A 16,404-nucleotide genomic window follows, 5' to 3' on the forward strand; every position below is an offset into this window, starting at 1 on the left:
CAACTCGAGTTTGTTCTTTTTTTTCACACTTTGGTGGGGAGAACTTAATACAGTCCTCTCCCTTTTTTCCCACCAAAGGGGAAAAAGAAAACATTGTTGAGCTCGTTGAAAGCAAATCCCTCTCTTAATGCTTTCTCGTCTTCCTAAGTCTGACATCTCTGTTCTGCCCAAGGCAGGAGATTACGATTTATTAATTTTTCTTGCAATCTGTACATTCTGTTAGTGAAGCAAGGTGAAATCTCTAGGTTTTGCCACAGGTCTTTTGATCTGAAATCAATACTAATTTGACCAGCATGTCTTCTGGGATGCTAATGTAAAACCAAGAATTATTGGATGTATTGTGTACTTCCAAAATGGGATGACAGTATTAAGAATATCATTTTCAATAAGTTTTTATAAAGTTTTAATCTGGTATACTTAAGAACTTAATTGCTGTTTATATTTATTTTCTCTTATACCACCATTTCTACAGGGATTCATTTGTAATTTACTCCTGGTCATTTCCATCTCAGGACTAGTACCAATGGTACCAATTGCTGTCAAGTTGACTCTAAATGATGGCATGTCAGAGTAGAACTATACTCCATAGGGTTTTCAATGGCTCATTTTTCGGAAGTAGATTGCCAGACCTTTCTTCCAAGGTACCTCTGGGTGGACTCAAACCTCCAGCCTTTCAGTTAGCAGCCAAGCACATTAACCATTTGGACCACCCAGACACTCCTTTCATTTCCATGTTGTTGTTAAGTGCCATCAAGTCGATTCCAACCCATAGAGACCCTGTGTTCAACAGAACAAAACACTGCCCAGTACTGTACCATCCTCACAATCGTTATGCTCAAGCCCATTGTTGCAGCCACTGTGTCAATCCATCTTGTTGAGGATCTTCCTCTTTTTTTGGTTATCCTCTACTTTACCAAGCATGATGTCCTTCTCCAGGGACTGGTTCCTCCTGATAACATGTCCAAAGTATGTGAGACATAGCCTCTCCATCTTTGCTTCTATTATGTAATGCCTTAATCAGTGAACTCACACACAGCTCCCCTGGTTGTTCCACGGGATATGGCTACTGATGGCCTAACAGTTCAGGAAGAAATTTAATAAACATTTAGGAAACAGTCATAAAAGATATCTAGTGAGTATTGTTATATGGAAAAAAAAAATACCCCATTGCTGCCCAAATCTCCATTTAGGAATGTGATGGGATGGATCTGTCTTCCCCTGGCATCATCTCTCAGGCCCTGTGCTTTGGCTCCATTTCTATTCTTTCCAGAGCTCACAGCTGGAGGGACACTGAGGAATTCTAAGTTCTGCCCGCCCCTCATATTTGAGGTCCTCTAGGAAAGGGGAAAAGGAATGAACTCAGTCTTGTATGATGTCTCTTCACTTTTTTTGTTTGTTTTACTGCTCTCTTACTCTTTTTTCCTGACCATTTCCATTTTGACCAAGTAAATGACAATAAGAATGAAAATGATGACATGCAGCCAGGGGTGGATTATCCAATAAGCAAGGTAAGCACAGGCTTACTTGTGCTTACTTATTAATGTGATGAAACCCCAATGTGAAATTGTTCACTATGTTTTAGTAAGTAAGGACAAGTAAGCCCGTGCTTACCTTGCTTACTGGGTCATCAGCTTCTGTCAAGGACTGTAAATTTGAAAAGAGGCTTTGATTCTGTAGAAGGTGCTGTGAGATTGGGAGAAATATGCCAGCCATACACAGAAACAGAGTCTTCGGTGTGGTGAAAAAATGTGAAATTGTTCATACTACACGTTAGTACATATGCACAAGTAAGCCCGTATGTAGGCTTACCTCACTTATTGGATAATCCGCCCCTCTTAATGAGGCCCATTTATTGAATGAGTTGATCTTGGTGGATTATAGTCATGTCTCTGCTGATTCCCTTTTCCTGGAAGATGTGTTGGGCAGATCCTATAGCCTGTATCATCTACTACTAGAATATGGCCTCATTTTTCAGATTTTCAAAAGTTTACCAAAAAGACAAACAAAAAATAACCCCCCGAAAGAACAAACAAACCCATTGCTGTCGAGTTGATTCCAACTCATAGTGACCCTCTAGGATAGAACAGAACTGCCCCATAGGGTTTCTAAGGGGCAGCTAGTAGATTCAAATTACTGACCTTTTGGTTAGCAGCCAAGCACTTAACCACTGCACCACCAGGGCTCCTTCAAAAGTTTAGCCTGATCTAAATCAAAACTGTGATTCTGTATCCACCTGAAGCTTATCCATATCCACCTGAAGCTTTTCACCTTCTCACCCCTCCCACCCTGCTCAGGCCTAACAGTGGCTCAGGGGCCTGGGCTGGAGAAGCCTGCACCATCTACTCTTTTAGGGTCCTTCTCCCTCTTAGGGTCCTGCAGCTGGTGTATCCATGGCCCCGGGGCTGGGGAAGGAGGCAGTAAAGGCCAAGGGCAAATGTTTTTCTCCTTCTGGTGCTCTTTTTAGTTCTCTCACTGTGGTCAACACACAGTGTTGCAGCTGGCACCCAAGTGCAGGTTGGCTTGTGAGTGTGCAAGGACCACCCTGAGGTCATCCCCTGTTACTCCTGCCTGTGTGTACCTGCAGCCCCTTCTAGTTCAGGCCCTGCAGACAGCCATAGCCCTCACGCTCAGGTTCTTTCAAAGCCTCTTGGGGTTCCTGCACCCTGCAGCCTCCTTCTGCCTCGGGAGTGTGGCATCTACCTGCTACAGAGTGGACCTCATGCTGCCCAACTGCTGACATGGGCAGCTCAGGCCAGCACCCCTCTCTCCTCCTTCAAGATTCTGTAGGCAGGAACAGGCATTGATTTCTGTTTCTGTCTGTCCCTAACCCAAGGGACCTGAGTGGTGATCCCCAAAGCTCATGACCTTGAGGTCTCACTGTGCTCCCAGCAGCTCCAGGCCTGCAGTTGTACTTCTCTTTGAATGTTGGGGCTGGGAATCCAGACCCTACTTAGTCTGCCAGTGCTCACCTCACCCAGCCCCATGCGTGGTTCTCCTGGGGCCCTTGCCTGGTTTTGGAGAACTATGAAGAACTAGCCTAGAGGAAGAGACACTATGGTGTCCTTTCTAGACTGACATGCTGGGCCAGGGTGACTCTTGATTTTCTTTTTGGTCTCTAGTCTTTAATATGCTAGAGAGGGAATGGGTGACAGTTGTTGGGAGACTGGGGGCTTCTTGTGCTAGCACCTGCAGTGGTGTTTTGAACCTCTGGAGTGTGGGCATGCTTGTCTCCACATCGAGGCTTCGGTCCCACACTGTATCACTCTATCACTTATATGCCAACACTGCGTCAAGAAGCTTTGCTAGAATGCAGTCACTAAATTTCTGTACCATCGTATGGAAAGGTGCCACTGTTATGCCCATTATGCAGATGAAGAAATGGAGGCTGCAGGAAGTTGGATAAATTGTGTAAGGTCACTCCTCTAGGTCATAGAGGTCCTGAGATTTGAACCCTGGCAGCAAGTCCCAAAGATCTTACAAGCAGGCAGAAAGTTTTCACTTAACTTAGGGTCATTGGGAACCACCCCCCACCCCCACCACCCAGGATGTTTGCATCAGGGAGAAGGGCTTGTTGGCAAAGGTGGGACTCAAGAGGGGCTGAGGCAGGTGATGGCAGAGAGTCCTTAGGAGTCTCTGTCTAGTCTAGGAGAGAGATGGCAACAGGTGAACAAAGATGGTGGCAAAGGAGTGGGAAGGAAAGGGTAGGCGTGTACTGTGCCTAGGCAGAGTGGGCATCCACCTGGCACAGGTACTGGGTTCAGGGGGTGTGGAAGGAGGAGTCTGAGATGACTGTGAGGAGGCAACGTTGGCAAATAGTGAAGCCCAGTGTCCCAAGCCGAGAGGCAGGAGGGGCAGTGTTGCATAGAAGAGCCCTTCCCCAGGCATATGATATCAGCAGATTGTGCAGGTGTCAGTGGTCATGGGAACAAGGGCGTGATCAGGTGTGGCCTCTGTGCAGTGGGAACAAGAAGGAGGCAGGCATCTTACTGGAAAGCAGCTGGTGGGCTCATACTCCATCCTTCCTCGGGGCTGTGCCAGACTGCCTGTGCCTCCCACCAGGAGAGAGAAGTCAGCCAGAGCTCAGGGGCTATCATCAGGGACATGGTTAACTCAGGGGACACTGCAGCCCCACACAGAGAAGGTTGTGAGGTGGCAGTTCCTGGCTGCCAGACCCCTCATCCCAAACCTGCTGTGCCCTTGTTGGGATCCTGAGCCCTTGGCTTGGACCAGAGCTGTAGGCGTGTCAGCTCATAGGTATCTTTCTGTGCGTATTTATCTGTTTGGCAGCGTTGTTTGTAGTCCTGGGATAGTGGCATTTGGTAGAAACTGAATATGGCCTGCAAGCTTGAGAAAACACACTGTTGGATAGCGACTGGCTTCAAGAAAACAATAAGCTTCTGGTCACATAGTGGTTTTTTTTTTTTTGACAGGGGTGAGGAGGTTGGGGAGAAAAATCAAAACTCCTTCAGGGAAAAAGTGCTAAATCATGCCTGAGAGATGGTAAGGACCACTTTATATAAGGCTGGTTGGCCAACTTAAAGATCTAACTTGTATCTCGAGGTTAGCCAGGCCCTCTGTTCTAAGGGCATCATACTGGTTGACCCTGAGGCAGGGTGGGCACACTGTGGAAGCCAGCCACCTGCCCTAAAGACAGCTTTTGAGTGGTCTCTTCTCCCTGGAAACACTTCTTAATTTTTCTTGTTTAGAATGTTTGTGACTGAATAAGTGAAGCAAGTAAACTGACTCCGCCGCCTTTCTGCAAAACAACTTAATTTAGTTTTCTGGACATGCACACAGCATGGGGCCACTTGGGCACCTCCAGGGCAGCTGCCGGGCTGCAGGCTGGTCGGGAAGTGCTGCATCGGGTGGCACCTTTATTAATAAGTCACTAGGCTGAGTAGGATCAGAGGCCTTGGCTGGTTCTCACGGTGTGGCTTTGCCTCCGAGCTCTTAACCCAGGGAAGCCCTGGGAACTACTTCTCCCGTTTAGCTCCTGGGATTGCCTTGGCTGCACGGTAGAGAGGGGCTCCTTGTTCTCCTTTTGGAAGTGCCAAGTGAGTACCCTTGAGATGGGGGCCAGGGCCAGCCTGTGATGTATGAAAACACAGCTAGGTGGTTTGGGAACTGGTAAGTTTTGTCATCTCATCTATTTAATTTGATAACGATGTTCAAATCTCAGTAAACTAGCACTGCCTATTTGGGGAAAGAGATATCCTCTTTATGTAACTTTCAACAATGCAGTAACTCTTGTTTTTAATCTGATACTTGAAGCATGAGCTACTGTGCTCAGCTTCAGCATTGAGTATTTGCTGATAGCTAAATGGTCCACACCTATGGGCTCTTACCTTCCTGGGAGTTGGGTAATAGCTGTGGAGCTCCGCTCTCAAATGTTACTCTGAATACTTGCTTGATGGGTGGGGAGATATCAGCCTTCCTGTATAGACAGGCGCCTGAGTTTAGAGTTTTCCAAGAGTGATGGATAGCTTTTGTTATTATGTCTTTGAGAATCCTATCGAGAACACCAGTCTTTTTATGTTGAATTACAAAAAGCTTCCACCACCTCCAGGTCAAACCTGTGGAATTCTGTTGTGAGTTGGATATCTTAGTGTCAGTTTGATTGATTTGCAGCATAAATAAGGTTTTCTTAGGCATCTTGAGGAGCTAGCTTCTACTCTACCCTCATGGAGACAGAAGGGTCACTGAGTGTTCTTTTTTATTCCCAAAGAGTAGTCCTGCTAAAGATAATAAAAAAAAATCATAATAGCCACAGTTATTGAGCACTGATGGTGTACCAGAAGCATGACAAACTTTACATGTGTTGTCTCATTCAATCTTCATAATAACCCCATTAGGTAAGTGCTGAAATCTCCCTCTGCTCAGTTCTGAAGGAAACTGAGGCTTTCAAATTACAGTAACTTGTACAAATGAAGTAACCTGCTGGAGCACATCCAGTTCATTAGTATTATAGCTAGTAGTTGTTATTGTTAGCTGCTGTTGAGCTGGCCCCTTATTCATGGTGACCCTGTGCACAATAGAACAAAACACTGCTGAGTCCTACACCATCCCTGTGATTGGTTGGGGATCAGACTGTTGTGATCCTTAGATTTTCATTGGCTGATTACTGGATGTAGATTGCCAGGCCTTTCTTCCCATTCTTTCTTAGTCTAGAAGCTCCGTTGAAACCTATTTAGCATCATAGCAACATACAAGCCTCCACTGACAGAGGGTGGTGGCTGTGCATGAGATGTATTGGCTGCGAATTGAACCCGGGTCTCCCACATGGAAGGCAAGAATTCTATCACTGAACCCCCACTGCTTCATGTCGTGGCGAGATTTGAACTTAAATTTTTCTGAGTTCAGAGCTTGGACTGGGGCTTGGGGGAGTGTTTTGTGCCATAGTGCGACCCCGAATGCAACATTTTTCTGGTAGAGCCATTCCCCCTGGTTTACTGGAACAGTGTGGGGTGTTTCCCTGTTGTCTTTATGTCACACTTTTCCTTCAATCTGCTGCTGAATGGTCATTTCCATGGGAATATGGCCTCTGAATTTAATGCTTCTTAGATACACATGTAAGCCCTCATCTAGATCTTCTGTTAAATGTTCCTCTTGCTTTAAGTATTGTTTTTAAGTGGAAAGAGTATGGAAAGCATCAGAGGGACTGTCCTGGTTTCTCTTCTCTATTAGAAGTAATTCTTTCTTAGATATACCTGAACTTGAGAGGTACAGTACTCTGAGAGAAGGTATTACAGGAACTCTTATGCTGGGGCCCCCAAGCTCCAGAAATGGTTTGCAGAAACCATGTGTGCGTGAACATGCTTTGGTGCATCTTGCCTAGGAAGAGGGTCCTCAGTGAGACCCTGACCCTAAAGATGCTTAGGGATAGTGAGGACTAGCCTGGGGTGTGCTGCAGCTCAGCCACCTACTTTCATCTCTCCATGACTCTGCCACGTGCTCCTCTGCTCCATGAGGGGGTTGAACACAGCTCCTGTGATTCTGTCTGGACCACACGGAACCTTGAGTACTGAGGGCTTGAACTCTGACTTAGAATAAGGCCCACGTTGGAGCAGTTTCTACAACTGTGCCTGGAAATGTGCAGAAAGGTACTGTCTAAACAACCACTCTCATAACAGCTGCCACTGCAGGGCACCAACATTCTAGGTCAAAGCTTCAGAGTCTGCACATCTCAAGGTCATTCTGCCAGATACTCTGGGATTTTTGTGTTCAAGGAATAATTAAGGAGAGCGGAATGGTGCATAATGGTTAGGGCAGCATCCCAGACTCAGGAAGACCTTGGCTGGTATTCTCTTCTTACCAGCCGTATGGTCAAGCGAGTGACTTAACCTGTCTGATCCTCAGTTATTTCATCTTTGAAATCGGAAGAGTAAACTTGTCATAGAAAGTTGTGAAGATTAAAAGAGGTAACATATGTTATGTGTTTGGCATGGTGGCCGACACATTAAGTGTTAAAAAAATAGAGTTAAGAATAACAGATTAATGTTAAATTTAGAGACACGGGGACCTGGTGCTGGGTGGGAGGGAGGCGTACTCCTTAGCCTCTTGGGCAGCCTGTACTGTCTGCCTTCAGTAGTACTCTGGCTGTCTACTTGGTGTTTGGCCTGAGTTTCTAGACATCCACTTTTCCCTTAGTTGCTAACAAAACTGAATCCCAGTTGAGATGAACTCATTCACTCACTCACGCAAACAGCAAATAGTTACCGGGATACCCTCTATGTGCCTGGCCCTATCCTTGTCAGTGATGAACAGAAAAGCCATGTCCCTGTCCTCTTGAAGTTTAAGTCTAGAGCCATGGCTGGCCGCAAACAACAAACAGCAGTTTATAAATGGGAGTTGGAAGAAGTGCCTTGAAACAAACCAATAAGGTGCCGTTGTAGAGAATAATAGAGGGACTTCCTTGGGAGTTTGGGCAAAGATCTTTCTGAGGACTGGACATGTAAGTGTGGGTCATGAAGGATGAAAAGGAGTTGAGTGGGAAGAACGTTTCAAGCAGAGGGAAAAGCATGTGCAAAGGAATTGAGGTAGGAGAGCTTGACAGGAAAATGGGGTGGTAGGAGCTGAGAAGATTGAAAAACGGAGGCAGGCAGGTGAATGAAGTGTGAATGCTCAGAGCCATCGAAGCCATGCTAAGGTGTTTTATGTTACTACAAGTACACTGAAGGCACTGAAGGGGTTTAAGCAGGGACTTAATACATATTGTGATTTATGTTTTAAAATGATAGTTCTTATGCAGAACCTGTCAGAAGGAAGCAAGTGGTGAGAGGTGGGAAGGAACCTGTAGAAGTATCTGGAGATTATGAGTGGGAATTTTGTCTCCTAGCGGCAAATTCTTCACTTTACTTCCAGTCTGGATTCCATCTAGTCCACTCCAGGACTTTTTGGGATATCTCTTTCTGTGTCCCATAAACCAAAAACCCATTGCTGTCAAGTCGATTCCAACTCATATTTACCGTATAGGGCAGAGTTGAGCTCTCTCATAGGGTTTCCAAGGCTGTAATCTTAATGGAAACAGACTGCCACATCTTTCTCCTGCAGAGTGGCTGGTGGGTTCGAACATATGACGTTTCAGCTAGCAGCCCAGTGCTTAGCTGCTGCACTACCAGGGCTCCTTTCTCTGTCTCATTCGAGAGGAAAGTCCTTTTAGCAGCAATGCCACACCCTGCCCTTTGCTCTTGGCCTTCCTGGAGAGGAAGAACAATGTGCTCATCACTCTGTATTGTTGCTTCAGATGTTCAAGGATAGTTGTGAAGGGCATCCTTCCCCACCCTGGCTGTTTCCATGGTATTTTATCTTTTTTTTTTCCCCCTCATTATTATCGATTAAATGAGTGTATTCCTAGTAATTGACTTTTGGGATCTGACGTCTTTGTTCTACTTTCTCCTGGAATTTTACTGTCACTTAAAGGATAAACAGAAGATCATTGTCATGTCAGCAAAAGTCCTGATTCTTACTGACCCTAGAACTTCTCTGCCCTCCACATTTGCTGCCTCAGCCACAGGGCAGATGCCTGTAATGTCTAAGCTTTCATTGAATTTCTTTATCAGACTATAAACGTACAGTTGCCAGGCCCTTTACTGGGTATTATCCGAAAGTATGGGGAAATCTGAAGGCTTTCTCTGAAATCTAAGATCTCAAGGCATGAGTTTGGAGGGGGCAAGGCCGATGGAGAGGCACAGAGTAGAGGCTGTGATTGAGGAGCCCAGGAGATCTCAGCACCCAGCCAGAGCTGTGAGAAGGGAGCATGAGGATGGGTGCTGGGGGATGTGGTGGCCATCTGGGAAAAACTAGCATCAACCGTGTGCAGCTTGAGAGGGTAAAGAAGACCTTCTTTCCGCATTAGTATTTTGAGATGCGTCGTGGAAGAGGTTGGCTTCTGTGATGGGGCTCTGAATTGTGCTTGTTATAGCTGCTGTGGATGGAGACCCTGGGCTTTGGAGGTCTTGTCAAGAGCAGAGCATCCTGTGCTTGCATCCATGTGTGTCCCAGAAGGCTCTAGCACGTCCTTGGACTCAGGGAAGCTGCTGAGATTGTCACCTGAGGAACACACAGTTGTCTTTGCCTTGAAGCAAACATAATAACTGAGATAAGTGTAAGAACTCTCTCAATCTGAGAGTACTTTCTTGTAAAACTCCTGCACATCGGAGTCAGATGTGCCATCACGGAAGCCATCTGTGAGGCTGGGATTTAGTGCAGAGGTTCTCAGGAGCATGGGCACTTGTACAACAATTCCTAACAAAGGGTACTTTATATGGGAAGGCCATCAGCTTCACTTACATATTAGGTTTTTGAAAGTTGGCAGCCATGTCACCAGTCGCCTTAGCTGTATCACTCCTGGGCATTAGCAGAGTGATGGACGTCCAACCCCCCCCCCCCCAGCCCCTCATGCTCAGATGGTCCAATTGGACATGATCTAAAATAATGTGAATGATTGGCAAAAAAATGCTAGGTGATACCATGAAACTGCCATCTAACAGTGCCAACCCTGCTCACTGTGCCAAACTGTCAACCCTGCTTGCAGTGCCAACTCACAGTGCCAAACTGTCAATCCAGGGTCCAAGGCCTGGGTCACCAACAAAAGCACAACTTACACACAGGCAGTGGAAGGAATAATACTTCACTCATATAGAGAAAAGACAGGGCAAGGTCAGCTTTAATAGTGGCGTTGGTCCCCCATGGCCATTGGGTTGCTCCTCACAGCTGATATAGGGCTGGTATTCTGCACACACCCCTCTCATACTGCAGGTGAGGGACCTGCTTCCCTCCCCACCAGGAATAGATACAGAAATGGAGTTGGTCAGTTGCCATATAACACAGTCATTAGCAGAGCAGAGAGTTAGTTGACTGTGTGCCCAGAACAGGGAGAGAGGCTCCCTGGTAAGGAGAAGAACCTGGGAGAGAAAAAGAGAGGCTCAGTTCCCAGACTGCATCATCAAATCCTGGTTGAGCCAGGATTTGAACCCAGACTGCTGACCATGTAGCCCTCACTCTGAGTCACAATTCTGTACTGCCTTTCTGGGGCTGATGATATTTGGCTTGAAATCACCAACTTTCAATTTAACACGTAAAAAGCTGTATCTCTCTATTCTGGTTCCTTTTTGTACACATGACTCATTTAGTTTTAAAATGGTGGCCGTCATTTACATCAGTGCCATCTTCCTCATGGTTGCTTTCCTTTTTAATGCAGCTAACTGAACAAGACTCCATTAATTTGATGGATCAATTTAATAATATACCCACATACAGTACTGAAAAACAGCTAAAAGAAATACTCCTCATTGCCTGCTTAACACTGCGTATAGCTAATTAACAAGGGCAACACAGTCTAGCACATTCTCTGGCAGCAGGAAAAAAGCACAGTCTACTCTGAAGCAGTGCGGGCGCTGGGGACCATGAGGTGATTCACTTGGCCTAACAATTTTCTCTGTTTGAACTGCCATGGATCCTTCATTCCTCATAATGTATCGTGTCACTCTCAGCTGCGCACTTGTTCACAAACCCAAACTCTGGTGCTGGATGGATAGAGTAGCTATGGAATAGAATCCAGGTGACCCATGTGAGCTGTTATTAATGAAAACAAATTAAAATAATGGCACAGGTTTAACAAAATCTTTTACCCTTTAGACTGCCGACAAATCTATTTGGAAATGTTTAGGAATTAGTAGACTCCAGTTTGAAAAAGTAATGCATTGTGAATTAGGGAAAAAAAATTTTGGACACATTTTTCTTAGTGAGTTATGAATTGTGTAATTATTTCAGAAATCTATGAAGTATCTGCTTAAAAATATAAACTTAAAATAATGGGGACCCTCCAAGACAGTATACAATTCTGGGGAAGCCAGCACAACTTGTACGAGGCAAGGTCTTGGAAACTCCATAGACACATCCAAACTCCCTGAGAGACTGAATTGCTGGGCCGAGGGCTGTGGGGACCATGGTCTTGGGGAACATCTAGCTCAACTGGCATAACATATTTATAAAGAAAATGTTCTACATTCTACTTTGGTGAGTAGTGTCCTGGGTCATAAAAGCTTCTGTGCAGCCATCTAAGATACTCCATGGTCTCACCCTGTCCGGAGCCAGGGAGAATGAAAAAAACTGAAGACACAAGGCAAAGATTAGTCCAAAGGACTAATGGACCGCAACTACCATGGCATCCACCAAACTGAGTCCAGTATAATTAGATGGTGCCCAGCTACCACCACTGACTGTTCTAACAGAGATCACAATAGTTACGTTTTGACTTTGCTAAGTTTCCACACTGTCAGGATGCACCTCTTTGCTATAAATGTACTTAGTATGGTGCTAAATAAATGTCAGATTTCCTTACGGGTCAGATACCCTCTTACAGGCATGAGGTCCCTACCGAACTTTGTCAGTGAGAAGATTTTCCCTTACACACTACACAGTGAAAGACAATTGACTTGTGAATGTGTGTGTGTATGTGTGTGTAAAGATATGACACTTGTGTGTATGCATTTTTGTATAAAGAAGTGACAGGTATGGTGTCAATCATTTTATACGCATTACCTAATTTAATCTTACCAAAGCCAAAAGGTGTTTTTACCCCATTCCCCACATGTAGAAATGCAAGCTCACAAAAACCGTGAATTGTCCAAGGTCTTGTGATCAAAGTACACAGAATAGCCAATACCAAGGCCATGTCCACATCTTTTGAGTGTTTAGATACCTTCAAGTTGGAAAAGCATCGAGTTAATTATACAGCCAATACTTTCTAGCCAGCTGTGTGCACATGAGTAGACACCTCTGAGATCAGTGTTTTCAGAGTATATTGTATTGTTTTCACCGGAACCCAGGGCCATTCTACCCTGGAGGCAGTTCCTTGAGTCTCTCTCATCCTTAGTGGTTTACCGGTCCAGAGTGCTAGGAGTGGGGTACAGGGATCTGAAGTCTTGGAGGACCACACTCCACATCATACCCACTCCCACAGACCTGGCTCCATGTAGGACCCTCAACTTCATCTCTGCCAATATGACTCACAGTTCTTCATTGCTGACCTCTGGCCAAACTGGAAATAACAGTATGGAGTCTAAGCCTACACTTGGGGCTGCTGGGAAGGGGCCTCTCCTTTAAGGTGGAAGGTGGAGGCGGGATGGGGTTATAGCTGGCGCTGCATTCACAAGAATCCATGTTCTTCTCTCTGGACGTCTCCCTCTCTTAGCGTTGCCATTATGAGGGCTAGCATTCTTTTAGACCCTGTCTTTCTAATTGTAACCTGTACTCAGGCTTCTTTCTCCTTAACTTGTGATACAAACACAGTATCGTCACCAAACTGAAGCCAACACTGTTCTTAGGACATGCTTCTGGTTTTTCTGGAGTCCTGCTCACATAGATCCATCTACTTCTCATTCTTGCTACCGCTTGTTCCTCTGTTGTTGCTGCCTGTGAAAATCCTATGCATCTTTAATGACCGAGCCACAGGGCCATTTCTTTACCTCTCTCTCTCCTTTGGACCAAACATAGATTTGATTGTCAGCTGCCTTGGATTGTGCTTGCTTTTAAACTTGCCTTCCTGAACTCAGTTGTCTGTGTGTGTGGGTACACATGTGCGTGCACACATGCATGTATGTGCTTCTCAAGGGCAGACAGACACTATGTTTTGTTCCTCTTTGTCCGTAGGAAAACCCCAAAGTTCTTGCCAGGGTGCCAAGGCCTCACATAATCTAGCCTGTGCTTACTCTTCAGCCTCATTTCAAGCCACCTTCCCTCAGGTTCGCTATGCTCCGGCTGTCTTATATTTTTTCTTGTATCCCAAGCTTCTCCTCACCTCAGTGCCACTAGAGTGCCCTTCCCTGCCTGGGACATCCTCATGCCACTCTTTTTCTTTCTGTTGTTGCCGTTGTTAGGTGCTGTTGAGTCAGTTCTGACTCATAGCATCCCTATGCACAACAGAACGAAACACTGCCCGGTCCTGCGCCATCCTTACAATCGTTATGCTTGAACCCATTGTTGCAGCCACTGTGTCGGTCCACCTCGTTGAGGGTCTTCCTCTTCTCTGTTGACCCTGTACTTTGCCAAGCATGATGTCCTTCTCCAGGGACTGATCCCTCCTGATAACATGTCCAAAGTATGTAAGACGAAGTGTCGCCATCCTTGCTTCTAAGGAGCATTCTGGCCGCACTTCTTCTAAGACGGATTTGTTCACTCTTTTGGCAGTCTGTAGTATATTCAACATTCTTCGCCAACACCACAATTCAAAGGCAACAGTTCTTCTTCGGTCTTCCTTATTCATTGTCCAGCTTTCACATGCATATAATGCAATTGGAAGTGCCATAGCTTGGGTCAGGCGCACCTTGGTCTTCAAGGTGACGTCTTTGCTCTTCAACACTTTAAAGAGGTCCTTTGCTGCAGATTTACCCAATGCAATGTGTCTTTTGATTTCTTGACTGCTGCTTCCATGGCTGTTGATTGTGGATCCACGTAAAATGAAATCCTGGACAACTTCAATCTTTTCTCCGTTTATCATGATCTTGCTCATTGGTCCAGTTGTGGGGATTTTTGTTTTCTTTATGTTGAGGTGCAATCCATACTGAAGGCTGTGGTCTTTGATCTTCATTAGTAAGTGCTTCAAGTCCTCTTCACTTTCAGCAAGCAAGGTTGTGTCATCTGCATAATGCAGGTTATTCCTGAGTCTTCCTCCAATCCTGATGCCCCGTTCTTCTTCATATAGTCCAGCTTCTCGTATTATTTGCTCAGCATATGGATTGAATAGGTATGGTGAAAGAATATAGCCCTGACGCACACCTTTCCTGTCTTTAAACCAATCAATATCCCCTTGTTCTGCCCGAACAACCGCCTCTTGGTCTATGTAAAGGTTACTCATGAGCACAATTAAGTGTCCTGGAATTCCCATTCTTTGCAATGTTATCCATAATTTGTTATGATCCACACAACCCAATGCCTTTGCATAGTCAATAAAACACAGGTAAACATCCTTCTGGTACTCTCTGCTTTCAGCCAGCAATGATATCCCTGGTTCCACATCCTCTTCTGAAACCGGCCTGAATTTCTGGCAGTTCCCTGTCGATATACTGTTGCAGCCATTTTTGAATGATCTTCAGCAAAATTGTGCTTGGCTGTGATATTAATGATATTGTTCTCTAATTTCCACATTCGGTTGGATCACCTTTCTTGGGAATAGGCATAAATATGGATCTCTTCCAGTCAGTTGGCCAGGAAGCTCTCTTCCGTATTTCTTGTCATAGACGAGTGAGCACCTCCAGCACTGCATCCGTTTGTTGAAACATCTCAATTGATATTCCATCAATACCTGGAGCCTTGTTTTTCGTCAGTGCCTTCAGAGCAGCTTGTACTTCTTCCTTCAGTACCATTGGTTCCTGATCATATGCTACCTCTTGAAATGGTTGAACATCGACTAATTCTTTTTGGTATAATGACTCTGTATATTCCTTCCATCTTCTTTTGATGCTTCCTGCATCATTTAATATTTTCCCCATAGAATCCTTCACTATTGCAACTCGAGGCTTGAATTTTTTATTCAGTTCTTTCAGCTTGAGAAACACCGAGCGTGTTCTTCCCTTTTGGTTTTCCATCTCCAGCTCTTTGCACATGTCGTTATAATACTTTACTTTGTCTTCTCGAGCCACCCTTTGAAATCATCTGTTCAGTTCTTTTACTTCATCAGTTCTTCCTTTTGCTTTAGCTGCTCGACGTTTGAGAGCAAGTTTCAGAGTCTCCTCCGACATCCATCTTGGTCTTTTCTTTCTTTCCTGTCTTTTCAATGACCTCTTGCTTTCTTCATGCATGAAGTCCTTGATGTCATTCCATGACTCGTCTGGTCTTTGGTCACCAGTGTTCAGTGCATCAAATCTATTCTTCAGATGGTCTCTAAATGCAGGTGGGATATACTCAAGGTCATATTTTGGCTCTCGTGGACTTGCTCTGATTTTCTTCAGTTTCAGCTTGAACTTGCATATGAGCAATTGATGGTCTGTTCCACAGTCGGCCTCTGGCCTTGTTCTAACTGATGGTATTGAGCTTTTCCATCGTCTCTTTCCACAGATGTAGTCAACTTGATTTCTGTGTGTTCCATCTGGCAAGGTCCATGTATAAAAAAAAAATAGTCACCATTTATTGTTGATGAAAGAAGGTATTTGCAATGAAGAAGTCGTTGGTCCTGCAAAAATCTATCATTTGATCTCCGGCATTATTTGTCACGAAGGCCATATTTTCCAACTACTGATCCTTCTTCTTTATTCCAACTTTCGCATTAAAATCACCAGTAATTATCAATGCATCTTGATTGCATGTTCGATCAATTTCAGACTGCAGCAGCTGATAAAAATCTTCTATTTCTTTATGTTTGGCCCCAGTGGTTGATGCGTATATTTGAATAATAGTCGTATTAACTGGTCTTCCTTGTAGGTGTATGGATATTATCCTATCACTGACAGCATTGTACTTCAGGATATATCTTGAAATGTTCTTTGCGACGGTGAATGCAACACCATTCCTCTTGGAGTTGTCATTCCCAGCATAGTAGACTATATGTTTGTCCGATTCAAAATGGCCAATACCAGTCCATTTCAGTTTACTAATGCTTAGGGTACCGATGTTTATGCGTTCCATTTCATTTTTGACGATTTCTAATTTTCCAAGATTCATACTTTGTACATTCCAGGTTCCAATTATTAATGGATGTTTGCAGCTGTTCTTCTCATTTTGAGTTGTGCCACATCAGCAAATGAAGGTCCCGAAAGCTTTATTCCATCCACATCATTAAGGTCGACTCTACTTTGAGGAGGCAGCTCTTCCCCAGTCATCTTTTGAGTGCCTTCCAACCTGGGGGGCTCATCTTCCAGCACTGTATCAGAAAATGTTCTGCTGCTATTCATAAGGTTTTCACTGTCT

At 44.8% G+C, this 16,404-nt stretch overlaps 1 protein-coding gene across 4 annotated transcripts in view; it reads left to right on the top strand.

Moving 5' to 3' along the window:
- The window catches only part of COBL (cordon-bleu WH2 repeat protein), a 369,968-nt gene that overhangs the window by 90,786 nt on the left and 262,778 nt on the right, over positions 1-16,404 (top strand). The window lies entirely within an intron of this gene.

The sequence above is a fragment of the Elephas maximus genome, chromosome 8 (genome assembly GCF_024166365.1).
Source record: "Elephas maximus indicus isolate mEleMax1 chromosome 8, mEleMax1 primary haplotype, whole genome shotgun sequence".
Lineage (NCBI taxonomy): Eukaryota > Metazoa > Chordata > Mammalia > Proboscidea > Elephantidae > Elephas > Elephas maximus.